At 45.8% G+C, this 16,771-nt stretch overlaps 1 long non-coding RNA gene across 2 annotated transcripts; it reads right to left on the minus strand.

The window, feature by feature from the left end:
- Window positions 1-4,505: 4,505 nt before the first annotated feature.
- Window positions 4,506-7,928, minus strand: LOC149324425 (uncharacterized). 2 transcript variants are annotated; one of them, XR_016286853.1, is made up of 3 exons: window positions 7,707-7,928; window positions 6,252-6,320; window positions 4,506-4,692 (listed from the first exon to the last, which is right to left on the minus strand). It is a non-coding gene; the product is annotated as an uncharacterized LOC149324425 (long non-coding RNA). The 2 variants fall into 2 exon arrangements; XR_016286854.1 differs by having other exon boundaries at window positions 4,534-4,631; window positions 7,707-7,919.
- Between the last annotated feature and the right edge of the window lie 8,843 nt (window positions 7,929-16,771).

The raw sequence follows: 16,771 nt of genomic DNA on the forward strand, positions 1-16,771 counted from the left end.
GCTCGACTGTGCGGATGCGCGAGCAAGATGGAGCGAGGTGTATGAAGCGGCGAGCGTGCATTTATCTTGTAAAGAAGTTTTTGTTGTATATATAGTTGTCTTTTGTTTTCAACGTACGCGTTCAACCGTTTTTCCATTCAATGTGCATGATGAGTATGCACCGAGAGCGTGTAGTGAAGCACAGAAATGAATTTATCACCCGTGTAATTACACAATTCGCCCAGAAAAATCCGAGGCGCCTACAGTTGCTGTTCAAGGAAGACTGACTGAGTGACTGTAGTTGCGTGTTTGTGAACATATTGTGCTGTGTGCTGGTCATCAATCCGGGTGAGTCGAGAACCCGTATGCAGCAAGACTGAGCGCTCTTCTCCACGAAGTGATAGTATCTTTTTGTATTTTTTATTAATTTTAATTGTTTTTTCGTTGATAAACTTTAATGTATCTCTCCTAGCCGCGCTTTAATTTGCTGTTTGTAATTTTTCTTTCATGTGCGTATTTTACTTATTTTTTATTTATATATAAATAAATAAATTTACTCCGCAAATAGTGCCTTTTTGCTACGAATATAGCCCCCCCCCCCCTCCGGCGCCAACAACCAATGGGGCCCCCCCCTGCAAAAAATTCTGCGGACGCCCTTGTTCAGCGGTGCAACATATGGAGCCCTCTTAACAACACCATTAATTTCAGAAATGTGCAGACGGCGTGCAGGTCTAATTCAGAAAAACTGTGCATCTCCTGAGTGATCAGTACCAAAATCGTGCAGCTGCAGCTGCCATTGAAGCAAGTGATGGACAGCGCGTTGTTCTAAAGGGTGAAGAGACTCAAGTTATTGTGCTCATCAAAGAGAATGATGCCCAAGTTCACCACAGCAACAGCTACACATACTCAACAGCAGGTCTAGAAAACAAATACATGCATGAAGTTGTACGTTGACACTTCAGTCACTTTCGGAAATTAAAGACGTGCATTTCACGCCAGCTGCCGTGAGATGTGCAATTGAGGCTGGTTCATGGCGACACTTCATCGTGATGTGCTATTTGAAAGTTCTTCATGCGGTTCGGGAAGTTGGCAGCTGTTGATATGGGTGGCACACAGCTGCTGGAATTAGTTGGCAATGCGAAGGTTAGTTAACGACCAGGCCTGCGCTCAACTATTAGTTTTGGAAGCAGCCGGTGCCAAGCTGCATTTGAACTGCTGGAACTGTCATTGCAGGCTTGCAGCATCGAAACAGAACTGCACCGAAGCTGGTACAGTGTGCGCAGCCAAATCAAACAGGCCTTTCAATAACAGTGAGAAGCTGTGCGTGAACATGGGGACTAGCCAGAAGCCCTTTTCACTGAGCCCTGCTTTCTTTCCAAATGTAGTGATGCAGCTGAGCAGTAGCTTACTACGAGCCTAATGGGCCTAAGTGAACATGTTACAGGTCGCCACCTGGGTTACCAGATAATCCAGATAGTGAAGGCGATGGTTACAGCTCAAGCAAACAGGAGATCACCATGGCACCCACAGATGAAGAAGAATCTATCATTTCCCTCTACTGGTATCACTCCTAAAAATGTGGAAGTGCACTTATCACAGGAGACCACAGAAAAGGAAGAGAACAAAGTGCACGTGACCAGATGAGCCAGTTGATGAAAAAAGGGGGGGAGGGGGGCAGGGGTTACATGCCGTCTTAAACCTGAGTTGCTAGCCTGTCCACTGAAATTGCTGAGCAGCCAAGAACCTGGGACCCACTATGCATGATGAAGAAGCCTTTGCATTGCAAATTGGTAAAATTGGTAAATTGGTATTTGAGGAAAGGAAATGGCGCAGTATCTGTCTCACATATCTCGGTGGACACCTGAACCGCGCCGTAAGGAAAGGGAGGAAGGTGGGAGTGAAAGAAGAGAGAAAGAAAGAGGTGTGTCGCACAGCACAGGGGCACCTCTTGCGTTTCGCCTCCATCGATACACGGCCACCGCGGTCGGGTTCGAACCCGGGTATTTCGGCTTGGTAGATGAGCGCCTTACCACTGATCCACAGCGGCGGGTTTGCATTGCACTTCGAATGTTTCGGGCCATAGCATGCGTGATTCATCGTGCACATGCAGACAGCGGTACATATGTGTACCACTTTTCTCTCTCAAAGAGGTGAATAAATTGCCTAGATACAGTGCAGGTCTATTGTTTGACTTCAGACAAGTACTAAGTTCATATGTAAGTGCATGCACTTAGGAAAAAATGCAGGTACAAAGGGTCGAAAAGTGACCGCGCTGTCATGATTGGTAGGCAGTTACTACGAAAGAAGATTTGCGAGTGCTCACATCATGCAGGCCACCACAGTAAGTGGAGCGGAGTGGGTGTGCAGTGCTGTTCTTAAATATGGCTTTTGATGCAAGTGGAGCCATGAGGCCAGTCATTTGGCAGAGCAAATGTTGGCCCGCTTTGTTTCTGTGACATTTTTACTTACACTTACTTTGTTTTTCGAGAATGAATTGTTTTTTTTTAAAGGGACACTGAGGATAAATTGAAGTTGGCTTGTATCGACAGAATGCCAGCTCCTGATTACAAAAACGCCACTCATACTGACAGCAAAGCTCTTGTAACGTAGAAAAGAGCAAGAACCAAAATACAGGTATCGCCGCCACAGGCCAAACTCGCAAGTACAACATTCATGACATCATAGGACAAAACAGTGTTGCTAGAACCAATAGTTCTAGCAACACTAGGACACGAGAAGCTACGAATCACTGAGGCGCAGCAAATGCATACGCAAATCTCCTTGATGTCGCCAGATGGCGCCACGCACCCGGCAGCTACGCGTGCGCCTGCTGCATCGGGACTAATCAGTGCCTCCTCACCAGCGGTAGGCGGGCTCCCAGTATTCCGCTAACAGTAACAAGGTACACGGTATGCTAAAGGTGTCTATTTGCAAGAACTTCGCTGACAACTTCAAGAACGGGATCCATCGCAACGCTGGCAAAACGCCGGTGTAAACGTAAACAAAGCGACGGCCGCAATAGTCCGTAGATGCCTTCAACGTGCAGCCGGCGGTAGCTTTCTTTTCGGCTGCTGCTGGGCCGCACTGTTGGCTGCCAGAAATTACGGAGTCTGCGTTACGTCATATTTCACGTCACTTATACCCCTGTCACACGGGCATTTCGAAGGCCCTCGAATCGATAGTCTATCGACTCGAAGGCGATCGAGCGCTGCTACACGGCCAGTTTGAATGGCCATCGAGTCAATAGTCTATCGAGTCGACGGAGCAGCCCGGAACTCTATCGAGATTTCGAGGGCCTTCGAGCGTTGCCCAAGGTTGCTAGCATTGCTTCGAACGACAACAAACATGGCGGCGCCCTTCAAAGCCGGACCCCTCGCTTCGGACTGAATTCTCGTTGTTGCTGCCTTTTTCTGTCCGTTCACTGGTCATAAATGGGGCACCGGTCTTTCGCTTTGTTTCAGCTTGCCTACAAGAAAACGTATAAGTGATAAATTTGCTTTATTTTTTATTTAGAGTGACGATTCTGCCGCTGCTAGGCCTAAGAGAGTCGGTTTGTTGACAGTAATGATTCCCGTTTTGACAACCAGATGGCGCCACTAGAGGCTGAGTTTATTTTTGCGTCTCTGCTAGCATACGCTGAACTAAATGTGGGAATGCGCCTGCGTTTAGCGTACGTAAGCGTGCATACGCTCGTGGTACGTAGACAGCATAAATTTATGCTCTTTTCTCACTGTATCTGTATACGCCGCGAGCGGCGACATGGTGCGCACAGCGAGAAGCAGCGGCGGCGCGGCCGTTCCAACTCGCCCGGGCGTCAACAAATGAGCACAGGTCCTAGTTTTTGCGGCGAGCGAATCCGCTTCGCTTGCCGGATTTTTGAACAAGTGTGAACGCGCCTTATGACTGAAAAAAAGTGTATTTCAACATTTGGTTAAGTTTCTTCACTATATTTTCGTTATTTTCGCGAAACCGAACGTAGCGATTGCGGCGCCACACGAGCTTGGCGTAAGACGCGAGAACGATTTCAATGGCCATTGAGATTTGCCGTGTAGCAGCACCACAACTCCCTCGAGTTCGATGGCGATCGAAAATCTCGAAGGCCCTCGACTCGATGGCCATTGAAACTGGCCGTGTGACAGGGGTATTAGTCCTGTGTCGTCATAGGAGAATCCCAAGTTTGAATCAGAGCGGCGGGAAAAACTTTTTCAACTTCGAATCCAAATTTCTTAGAAATAAATGCATCTTTCGCTGCTGGCCAAGTGGCAACAAAGCCATGACATGCCGAACTATCGGATTTTGCTTTAAAAAAAATATCAATAGAGCTCTCCTCACTGTCCCTTTAAGAAGTTTGCTAGCTTCATCACAACTCAGTGCTTGTCCCTTCCCCCTTGCAATACTGCCCTCATAGGATGCTGTAGACCAAACAAAATTTGGTTTAGGGTGGTGCAGGAGACTGCATTGCTCACCACAACAGTAATGGACAACACCAATTATGAAGGTACCTTGAATTGAGGCACTGTCTCATCCTCCACCCATCATGCAGGCGGAGAGTACAGTGCAACCGAGTCCGTGCAGATTGGTCAGGACTTCGGTAGGGGTAGAGCAGGCCTCAGCCTTGCGGACCATGCCATACCAGGAGTCTCCAGGGCTGGCTGCATAAGTGGTGATGCAATGACTTGCGGATCATGCCATAACAGGAGTCTCCAGGGCTGGCTGCATAAGCGATGATGCAATGAGAGCATTGTTGACAGTGTGTAGCTCAGTGATGAAATGCTTCCAAACTGCCAAGGGCCATGAAGACAGCCACGCTATAAGCATTTTAGATACAGACTCAAATTTGGCAGCAAGCATAAGCGATGGGCGCCCAATGATGCTCTGCACCTTGACTGGTAGGGTAACAGGTCAGAGGGATGTGGCATTGTCAGTCTGCCCACCACAATCCAGGTATCAGACAGGAAAATATTTACGCCCAGCGCTAGAAGGGAGCAGTTCGAAGGGCAGTCCTATTAGTGCGTGCATTTCTTGAACTTTCAACGTCAAAAAAAATAATAATGGGAGCCTAGTGCAGTTTTCCTATGGAAAATTGTTGCTTGGATAGGTGGGGAGTCGCCCCACGCTCCACTGCTCCCTTAGATGCGTGCCTGGTGTCAGAGTCTAGTCTAGGTACGGGGTGTCATAGTGGGCACAAAAAGACAGAAGTACCAACAGATCAAAAAGGAGGCTGCAGCATGTGACCAGTAATGTTAACCATAGGCGTGCGCACTATATAACTGCCCCGCCCCCCTAATCATATAAAGGGGGGCGCCAAGTCCGCTGCATATTTTTACTCTGCCGGAACTGTCCAGTCATTGCTTATAGTGCAGTGCTAGGGCCATGCAAATTTTTTGACAATACTGGTGGCTGAGGAGTCGTGATGTTGTGCTCCAAGAACAGTTTACTTGCTGGGTCACTTTGAGGCAATCTTTTCAGGTTCCTTTTTGCAGTTAACAAAACACAGATGTGTCATATATTTTTTGTGGTTTAGAAAGAATGAAAATTCTTTCGGAAGCACGTTGTTACAATGATGCCTCAGCGGCGCAGGGACTGCCTTCCTCTGCCAATGACACGCATGAAAGTAAGAACTACTGCCCAACAATATTTTGTATGTTTTGCAATTCCATTACATTGAAATAAATGTTTTATTACCATTCCTCATCTCTGCACTGCATTTTGAACATAGAGTCTTCTGTGAGATGGGGGTTGGGTGGGAAGCGCTGCAGTTAAACTCTACTCCCCCTAATGGAGAACCCTGTGCACACCTATGATGTCAAAAGACAGAGAAGCACAGACTGCAGAACAAATACAAGGTGATACTTTAGCAGAAATTATGGTCAGTAAAGAGGCTTACGAGGGAGACATGATGCACAAAACAGATAACCAAGGGTCTGTTAAAAGTGGCACAGCGAATACCAAAGAGCAGGGAACATATACAAGGGCAACAGTGAGGCAGGTGGGGTGATAAAGTTGAGAAGTTCGTTGGCACAGAGCAGCAAAAAACAAGAGGTCTTTGTCCTAGAGAGGGCTTAATGTGACTGGCGATAACTACAGCTGTGTGTGAACTTCACTTCTGGGTGTACTTGCCAGGATGTTCCTTTACCCTCTTCCTGTGTTCGTATTTTCATCCCATGCTGATAGTCCATGAATTGCACATTTGAATCTAAACAGTATTACCTACTTACCCATTTCTTACTTCATACAATATTCTACTTGCAAATCACCAATTCTTGTCTTACCAGACCTGGTGCTCCATGATTGATTTTAAGGACCACTTAAACGATGCACCAGGTCCAGTCCAGATTGTCCTGCACAAAACAATCATGAAAAGAGTTAGGATCGCTGAAAGAACAAAAAGAACCCTGCTTCATTCTCATGTTTTGTGATTGCTAACCTCTTTAGTAATAAGGGAGTAATTACTCATTGGCATCCACCCGAGCGCAGCCATACGGCTACAAAGGAAAGCTATACAGCTTTCTCAGAAACTTCGTAGTTAAAGAAAAATTCGTCCTGGTCCGGGGTTCGAACCCAGGACCACCGCTTCACCGGAGCAGTCGCTCTACCAATTGAGCTAACCAGGACGGCAAGCTTATGGTAGGACGAGAGCGAATTGATCAATAACTCGAAGTGGGAACTGTGTTGGTTTTCCTTTGCCAGTTTTAGATGTGTAACTTAAACTTCCAAGTTCTAACAGGCCTGTCTGGATTCTTTTTTTAATTTTGTGCGGTATTCCTACCGCTCCACATAATGCCACCAACAGAAGGTCTTCAGGAGTATGTTTAATATATAAATAATTGGAAAATGTCTCACACATGCAGAAATGTTCCAAGGTAGTAAGTGGTAAGTAGTAGAAGTAAGTACACCAAGAAAAGTGCGAAACCGCAAACTGCGCAACGCACTTATCGGGTGACGAGTTCTAGAAGAAGCAAGAACATCACACCGTAGTTTTTCACTCAAGTAGTCAGTGCAATTAAAGCAAGTGAATTTCATGATGCATACAGTAAAAATATGAATCATGCCAATACACTGATTTCATTTACTGAAGCTAGGCATGAATTAGCAGAATGACAACACTTTTTTCATGCTACAACCTAAAAAAGGTGTAAACTTTTCATCGGCCAGCTTCGAATAGGTGCCGAGAGCCTGGGCTGCCGCTTACGCTGTTTTTGCACCAGGTGCACAAAAGTCCCAAGTTATGTACCATGGCAATGATGCAAGATTTCACATAAAGTAACTTCGCATGCAGTGTCAGTATCACGGTACGGAATGAGTTTGAGCAACAGTATTCGGCGGAGCCAGCAGATAAGGTGCATCCCCGAGCTAATCCGTGCAGAATCCAGCATTTATCAAGGTGTGTTCAGTGGCAACACACAAAATGTGAAAGCGCGTCATAAATGATTTCATTCTGGAGCACTCCGCTGCGGCGTCTGTGCCGTTCTGGACACAGTGCGTAAGCAAAAGAAACTTCCAAGCTACCCGCCTTCCCCAGTAAACTGTACTCCACACCACTGCTCCCATGAGTAGCCTCGACGCGTGCACGTTTTTTTTTTTTTTTTTCAAGGAGCGATACAGATTAAAGCACCAAAAGAGATTTGCTGCGGGCGCTCCGCTCGCAAATGGAACTCGCCATACAGCGCGTTTCTAAAAAGTTGACAGGGCGTCCAGCTCGAGATGGGGCTCTCTCAGTGACTAACATGCTGCGCCAGACAGGCTGCATTTAGCAGGTTACCATGAAATGAAGCGGACAGATGCAGTTTCTCCAGCACGGAGTCCGACCGTTGCGTCCGGCGAGTGGCTCCAAAACAAACTTCAAAACAAAACATCCCGCCATTCCGCTCTTCCCTAGCTGCTGCTGCTGATGATATTTGTCTTTTGTCACGGACGAATGATTTCTTACTAAAAAAATAACAAAAGAAGAAGAAAATTTTGTGAGGAGAAAAAGTGTTGTTTATTCAAACCAAAGGAACATAGGCAGATCCAAGGCCTGCTACTCTGCGCTAGTAAAAGAGAAAGGGAGCAAGGTGCGAGTATTCAAAGCCATCGTTACGCTTCATAACACAGTAAAAGTTTTTAGAGCACTATAATAAGTTACAGTGTAGTTTGAATAAGTTTTAGTACTTGTGAAGTTTCTGAGCGATCCCCAGCTTCTGATGATGATAGTAGAGTCTTTCTTAACAGGCGCGCCGTGTTTGAATTTGTTGCGGTGCGGATGCGACCGAGCTTGAGCAGTAAATGGCTTGAGGCTTTTCGTTTTCCTGTGTTCGTCATCTACTTCAAATGCCGAGCGCATATTTTAATCAGCTTAACTGCGAATAGCATAAACGTCACCCGCAGTCTACCGACAGGCGATGGGTTGCATTGTGCAGCAGACAGATTCAGCGGGACAGGACAAATTCTGATGGAGAGGTGAGAGCAAACAACTTTTCTCAAGGGGACGCTCGAACAGCCTTAAGAGCTTTCCAAGCCTCTGACCATGTGTGCCTCGTCCAACGGAGGCCTAGTGATAATGCAGAATAAACACTTTTATCTGGCATTTGGTGATACGCAGCTCCACGGTGGCGGGAATCGGGGGGCTTTATTTGAAGTGGCACTTAATCAAAATATTCAGTGTTTGTCGGGAATCATATGGCTTTATCTGAAATGTCACTGTATCAGACTATTTAGTATCTTACTGAGGCCAGTTTATAGCGCCATCACTGCTCTTGGGAGTCCTTTTGTTTTAGTTCCGTGTTGCGTAAACTACTGAGCACGAAGTTAGTGGCTGCTATCGCAGCCCCATTGGAATGGATGTTGAGTGCTTGTGTGCTAAGTTAAGGTAAATTTTCAGGTCAGAGCTACTCTTGAGCCTGATAGTTGGTGATAGAGGTTTGCCTCCAAAGTAATCCATTATAATTAACTCGCAGTGCTCGCTTACCGCCACATACTTCAAACTTGCCGGACCTTACATGCTACCATGCGTTGAAAGATTAATCTGGAGTAGTCCGCCGCGGTGGCTCAGTGGTTATGGTGCTCGGCTGCTGACCCGAAAGACGCGGGTTCGATCCCGGCCGCGGTGGTTGAATTTCTATGGAGGCGAAATTCTAGAGGCCCGTGTACTGTGCGATGTCAGTGCACGTTAAGAACCCCAGGTGGTCGAAATTTCTGGAGCCCTTCACTACGGCGTCTCTCATAGTCTGAGTTGCTTTTAGAACGTTAAACCCCATAAACCAAAGCCAAAACCATTAATTTGGAGTAGTTCCTAACTAATGCGAATAACTGATACTGACCGGCACACGCTGTATTTCAAAAGCCCGGGCGAAAGTCGGCCTGCTTCGTGGAGATTTCGCACAGCCTTCACTGAGTTTGCTCATGGAACCGTAAAGTGTGTGTAAGTCTCGAGAGCTCAGATAAGTCAAGATCATTATAGTTCCATAAACTTCCTTTGTACGCTATATGGAAACCATACAACGGTACATTTTAGAGGCTACTTAATTCTGAAGTAACCATGGCTGAAAGTATTCTAAGCCGGAGAAGCTCTCGGACAGAGATTCGAAATCAGAAAGAGTTTCACTCACTTTATCAACAGGAAACTATGCCAACTGAGGACGTCATTAATTTTTAAAAACTTCGGGAACGCTTAGTTCAATTTTCCGGCACAAATGTATGAAACGCAGTGCCTATTAATGTGGAGCAATAACTTTAAGCTCTGCTGCAAGTTTTTCTTTATTAACAACCAGGAAGGGACCCTACCCCCACCTTTCTTTAATGGATTGTTGACCCCTGTGAATTTTTCTTTCCTGTTCTTCATCAGTCTGTGGTTGTCACCGTAGCTCAGCGGTAGAGCACCGGACGCGTAATTCGGAGGTCGTGGGTTCGGATCCCACCGGCGGCATGTGGTTGTTTTTTTCTTCTGCTTTTCTAATCAATTTGCTTTAAGCGACAACATATTCAGTAATATAAATTGATCAACACCACAAATAAAAAAATTAATTGAAAATCTCCTGTGCCCCTTGGTTTCTGTGGCTGTTGGCTTCTGTCATATTTATAACGAGCCCCTCATTCCCTTTTCCTTGTCTGGTGTATTTTATATTATTTTGCAGTGAACCGTTTCACTAGCCATGCGGCTATGGGTCCAAATACATTTTTTTTATGTACTGCCTTGCACGTTCGAAAATAAACAATGTTTAGACTTTGAAGGGCGCGCATACGTATAAAATAAAGGCGATTGTGGCCCTCGATACCTGACCTTCACTTGTGAGGGAAAATTTTGTTTTTGAACTGGGAAGCCGCCTTCCGCTGACTATCTATACAACCACTGAATGCATTAAAAGTAGTCAGGAAAAAAAGTAGTGTGCACCCCTCAAGCTTCGGTTCGACTTCATTTGAGTGACACTTCCCGGCATGAAGCGCCTGGTGTCGAGACAGACGAGTAAGCTGCCATTTTTGTTTGGAGCCATGTCAGTGTACTTTGTTCGATCAGTAGCGCTTCTGCTTGACGAAAATGCTGCAAGGAATCGTAGGAGCTGCGAGCCCATCGTAACATGTCCCAACAGTACACTCCAGCGTAAAAAAAAAAAAATTTAACTCCATTGAAGAAGTACTTTTAAATTTAAGTTCATAGTTTTCCAGCGCACACGGCACAAGGCTAAAGATGGCAAGAAGAAAGGCGAGAGCAAGGACGAACACTGCGGCGACTGACAGCTGTTTATTTTGTACACCGTGCATGAAAAAAAAAAAAAAGAACACGAAAAGAGTAGAAGTTTATTTGAACAAACAGACAGATATATACAGCACTGTTCATAGATGACGTCCCCTTGGGGAATGGACATATTCAACATAGACAGGAACGGCTATATTTAGCCGAACGCGGGTAGCCCGACCGCGTCCACCCTTGTACAACAACAAATAACAATACCATAAAAACATGCTTGAAGGTAACTTAAACATTTATCTGTAAGTAGGGGGGGGGGGGGGGGGGGCGCATTTCAGCTTTATTGCACAAACTGTGAATGAAACGACTTTTCTGCATTATTCAAATAAGGTATCGCTAACGCATTGTGGGCCAGTTTTTTTTTTTATTACGCTTCTATCATATCTCCAGTGGTTTTCAACCTGCTTCCGGTAAAAACGCTCACACTTGGAAATCTAAATCTACATAACTTAAATCTGCAATAACAACCAGCCCTACACCTACCCCTACTGAAGTACTACTTTTAACTCTGTTTTAGGCTTTTAAACGTTCGCTCCACAGTACAGGCCTGCAGGTTTACGAAATAACCGGCGAAAGACCTGCCTGGATATTTAATTCTCCTTTTTTCACCCTCCGGCATCGCCTCAAGAAACGTACGTCACGGCCCCCGCAAATTCCATGACCTGTCATATCGGCGCAGCAGATGATAAGGATGGAACAGAATCCACAGAAACGAAAAAAAAAAAGATCTCCGCATTACGCCGGTCCTACACTGAGCCAGTCACTGCGGGCCACCAACATCGAGAGCGACGCGCAGAGCTCGTGTGTACGCGAGCCCAACGTTCTATTAACGTTGACGCGAACCTACCGCAGCGAGTTTCGTCCTCTTGATCAAACCAGCCTTCTTTTTGTTCTTGCTCCCGTCATCCCCGCAGCGCGATTCGATCAACGCGTGGACCCCCGCGAAAGTATCGGCGCCCCAGACGGTTCATGCGTGGTGTGCTCACAGGGGCCACCCTCGATGCAGACATCAGTCGCCGCTTGCACGGTGGTCTTGGCCTCTTTCTCTGCAAATGACCACGGCGACGCTACTCCGTGCCAGCGGCAGAACATTCGCCGTAGGGGGCGCGCGCAACTACAGTGGATAACTCGGAGACAGATTCTGGACTCGGTGTTCTTGATGCGCGAGTTTCTCATTACCCGCCTTTCCGTTCATCCCCCCCCCCCCCCCCCCTTGCTTCCCTTCTGCCATTAGCTGGCACGTTGTTCAAAAGCACCGCCGTGAGACAGGGATTAAAGACTCAATCTGCTGAAGGCGCGGCCTGCACACCCACACACACTTACGTGTATGCGTTTGCTCATGCAGTCAACCAGATGCGAGTGGAAAGTTGCGCTTCCACTCTTATGTCTCGACTATAATGTATACAAAGTAAAAGTCTAAATGCTTTCCCACTTCTGTAATGTGCGTTTAATTATAGGGTGCGTTTAATAAGGGTATAGCTAATAACGCCGAGCGTATACATACACGGAAGCGCAATATTCTTTTTAATGAAGTTTTCCTCCTTCTCCTATATTATTAAGGGCCTAATGACAACGAGTGAGCTATTTCGAAGCGCTGCAGAGAAGAGCCTATTAGTATTAATTACCTCCCCCATTTTGCGTACTTCACGAAACAAAGCTTATTGACCATCATTTACCGATGCCTGAGCAAGCTGAAAATTGTTTTTGTTTGAAAATTGGTTTCTGAATAAAGGAAATGGCGCAGTAATTGTCTCACATATCTCGGTGGACACCCGAACCGCGCCCTAAGGGAAGGGAGGAAGGTGGGAGTGAAAGAAGAAAGAGAGAAAGAGATGTCGTTTTGGAGGACTCAGGAATAATTTCGACCACCTGGGGATCTTTGACGTGCACTGACATCGCAACAGCACACGGGTGCCTTTTGGCGTATCCTGCGCGATGTCAGTGTGCACGTACAGTGTGATAATGTGAAAGGCATGGCGGTGCACATGGACCGTTGTAAGTCATTGCTGATTCACCGAGAGATATTTCTAGGAAAATCCTCAGTATGCAGTTGACTGCAACCAAGTGAGCAATCGCTTACTGCTACCATATTTTAGAGATGTAATGGATATGACAATTTCCTCTGAGATACAAGGGGGAAATACTTCCGAAAAAATAAAGCGAACCTCTATGATGCGGTGATAAGGAAAAAACGGGGAGAAGATGGTGAAATTCCAGTGCCTACCATGATTTGTTCTAGAGCCCCTTCGCAACCACTATTCATTTCTGGAACGCTGGTCATTGTTCAAGAATAGACGCTAACAAAACATATCCAGGGCAGTTCGATGCTTGATGTAAGCACTGTGACGGATGTGCGACCATGGTACACATAATCTGGATATGTCCACTTTATAAAGACAACACACGCACACCATACTCCCGGGAGGCTCTGATGCACAACCCAGACCCAGAAGTCCAAAGAAACTTCGTCAATCAATCATTGGCCGCCGTCCAGTACCAAGGTGTTACGGCAGACGCCTAGCAAGGGGGGGGGGGACAAAGTCCTGCGAACCTCCGGTTGACTCTGAAATAAAGTTTTTCGATCCATCCATTGCATTTATTGGTGAGTTTGTTGAGATTAAAGTGCGGTTAGCCGACGTCAAAATTCAAGAGTGAATAATCGTGTTCTGCCTGAAAGGGCAAGCGAATTTAGGCGGTTAATTTATTAAATAACTTTGAACTATAGCAGCAAAGGAAGCGCGTTTCAACCGCTACGAAAATAGTCAATATACAAAACAAAAACTTTGTGGTTTTCTATAGCCTCAGCAGATCAGTAATGCAGTCCTAGTAAGAGCGCCCATGCGTATACAGATGAGCTCTTTGGTGGCAAGTTTTTCTTCTTTTTTTGTCAGCCTAGTTGTTTTATTAACCTATAACCGTCTGTATTGATGCTTGGAGGTTGTTAACATAGGCACTGAGCCGGACCTTTCTGTTTTAAACTGTTGGTTCAGTTTCAATACTGAAGTTGTAGGTGTAACTGTTTTACTTTTTTCTGTTTAGGCTTTCGAAGATACAGCACGCATATGAAAGCACCTAAGCATACTAACTAAATGAAATCAGCCAATGTACGTTTTAACTATATTTCATTGTTTCATGCATGAAAGTTTGAACTCAACACTGAGGAAAATCTTTACCAATGCCGATCGATGTGTTTGCAGAAAAACAGCGCTTCTGGGTATTATATATATGTGCAGACAGAGTTTACACAGTAGCTAAGCCATTTTCCCTCCCAGCGCCAAGCCATTGGATTGCAGACCGATCGTGGTTGCCGCAAGGGCGAAACGAAAAAAAAAATCATCATTATGAGCCTGACTTCACCCACTGCAGGGCAAAGGCCTCTCCCATATCTCTCCAATTAACCCTGTCCTTTGCCAGTTGCGGCCCCTCTATCCCCGCGCACTTCTCAATCTCATCCGCCCAGCTAACTTTCTGCTGCCCCCTGCTACGCTTGCCTTTCCTTGGAATCCACTCCGTTACACTTAAGGACCAGCGGTTATCTTGCCTTCGCATTACATGCATGCCCTGCCCAGGCCCACTTCTTCCTCTTGATTTCGGCTAGAATGTCGTCAACCTGTCTTTCATCCCTGATCCATTCTGTCCCCTTCCTGTCTCTTGACGTTACGCCTAACATTTTTCTTTCCGTAGCTCGCTGCGCTGTCCTTAACTTCAGTCGAATATTTTTCGTCAGCCTCCATGTTTCTGATCGATAAGCGAGTACCGGTAAGATATAGCTGCTGTATACTTTTCTCTTGAGGGATATTGGTAAACTGCCATTCATGCTCTCAGAGAGCATGCCGAATGCGCTCTACCTCATTCTTATTCTTATAATTATTTCACTCTCGTGATTCGGAACTGCGGTCCCTATGTATATATACCTACACAAAGTAGACGTATTCCCTTACCACTTCCAGCACTTCGCTACCAATTGTAAACTCTTGTACCCATCCGAGTCTGTTGAACATTACTTGGGTTTTCTGCATTTAATTCTTAGCCCCACCGTTGTGTTCCGCCTGTCTAACTCATTGATCATGCTTTGCAGCTCATCTCCTGAGTGACTTATTAGCAAGGCAATGACATCAGCGAATCGCAGATTACTTAGGAATTCTCCATTAAGTCTTATCCCCAACTTTTCCCAATCCAGGCCTCTGAATGCCTCCTGTAAACAGAAAATTGGAAACAGAAACGGTGACGAAAAAATTACATGAGGCTATTGAGGAACTGACGTGCGTGTAAAGCGAAATCATTACGATTCTATTCCAATTCTATGCTATTTCCTTCTAGTTACTGTATTTGCTAGTAGTAGTAGTACCGATTATTACTGCTTAATAATTCGTATTTCTTCGGCTTTGATGACGTCACACCGTTTCGATCAATTGTTGCAACCCCGCCATTTTTTAATTGGCGACGTGTTTTCGTGTCGATGAGGCATCTAAAGCTTTTGCATTAAAGAAAAAAATGGAGGGGACACTTTAAAAGGTCTTTAAAGGACACTTTAAACAAACTAGCGTCGTTGTTATTATAACGTGATAACTGATCAATTTGGCACTCTAAAACTGACGTGGCATGCCATAGAATTTAATTTTACGGGCTCCAACGTGATACCGAAACTATAAGCTGTGGCGGAGTGCAAGTAAGATGAGATGCTTTTTTTTTTAATATACGAATGCCAGCAGTATGAAAGGGAACAGGAGAGCACTGGCCAGCCTTCTGTGCACTTAGGGCTGTTCATAAATGTGGCTGGCACATCCCTTCGCGCTTACGACGGTGCATGCCGCCATTTTTAGGAACAGCCGAAGATTTTTGCGTGTTCTTTTTTATTTTGCTAGCTGTTATACTATACACACACCGCGGCCGGACACGTAATCGCAGAACCATCAAAAATAACGGTCAAACGAAAATTGCTCGCGCGCCATATCCATGCCTATTTAGCGCTGCTAGAAAACCAAGCCATTAGTGTATTGGTCGGAATTAATCTTGCGAAAGTGTTCGAAGCATTCGTCTTCGCAAAACACAGAATTCATTTAATGAAGGCTACGTTTTGACTAACAAAAATGAGTTAGCTGAAAACTTATAGCCTTCTTAATTTATTAGCAGGTTCAACTAAACTTTTTTTTGTTTATCGTCCCGAAGGGACACATATATGCTATGAGGGACGCCGTATTGGCGGGCTCCGGTTAAATTCGGACCACCTGGATTTCTCTAACGTGCACCATCACGCAATACACGTGTGTCTCTCTAGTTCGCCTTCATCAAAATACGGCCTCCGCGACCGGTAGCCAACACGTGACCTTGGGATCAGAAGTCGAACTCCAAAGCCACTCCTCCGCGATAAGTCATTAGCAGGTTGGAGTGTAGCGCTCCTTCTTCACTACATCTGGTGCTGCTAATCCTAAAGCAGGTCCTCGAGACTCATCCATGCTATCTTCATTAGCATTTTCTAAAACAAGTCCTGTACATTTCCGTGTTAAGAGGGAGGCACAACCGACATGAGACATCCCTTGAGGAAATTAAGCAGGAAGTGATAAGAGACAGGGACATAGATTAAACTTTAATTGTAAGAAAGGAGACCGCAACTGAATGTTGGTGGTTTACTCAGTCCGAGATTCCAGTGTAGCATCCACCGACGCTACTGATAACGATAAGAATCACGCTTGATTTTTTCCACGTAATTTGCCCATTGTTTGAGTTCCGACAGCTGCAACGTCAGCAGTAAACAGATCACACAACATACTCAGGTTATCTACAGATAAGTTTTATTGCAATAGTTGGCATGCGGTCGGTTTCATCCCGATACGTCAGAGTGAAGACCGTGTACGCGCCAACTGTGCCCTGTCAGCCATGGCGCCATCATGTCTCGCCCACGCGTGGTGGCAGGCGGGACTCAGGTACTTGATGGAAACTTCAGAGAATGTGTGGTCGTCGCAATGGATTGGGGTTGTTCACAGGCCTGCTGCAAAAGAAGACGTGACAATCCCACGTTAATAACAGCACAGAGCGTCGTCATAAGAAGTGCATGAGGATACGAGCGCT

Source organism: Amblyomma mixtum, unplaced genomic scaffold (genome assembly GCF_055824585.1).
Source record: "Amblyomma mixtum isolate Tamu unplaced genomic scaffold, ASM5582458v1 scaffold_36, whole genome shotgun sequence".
NCBI lineage: Eukaryota > Metazoa > Arthropoda > Arachnida > Ixodida > Ixodidae > Amblyomma > Amblyomma mixtum.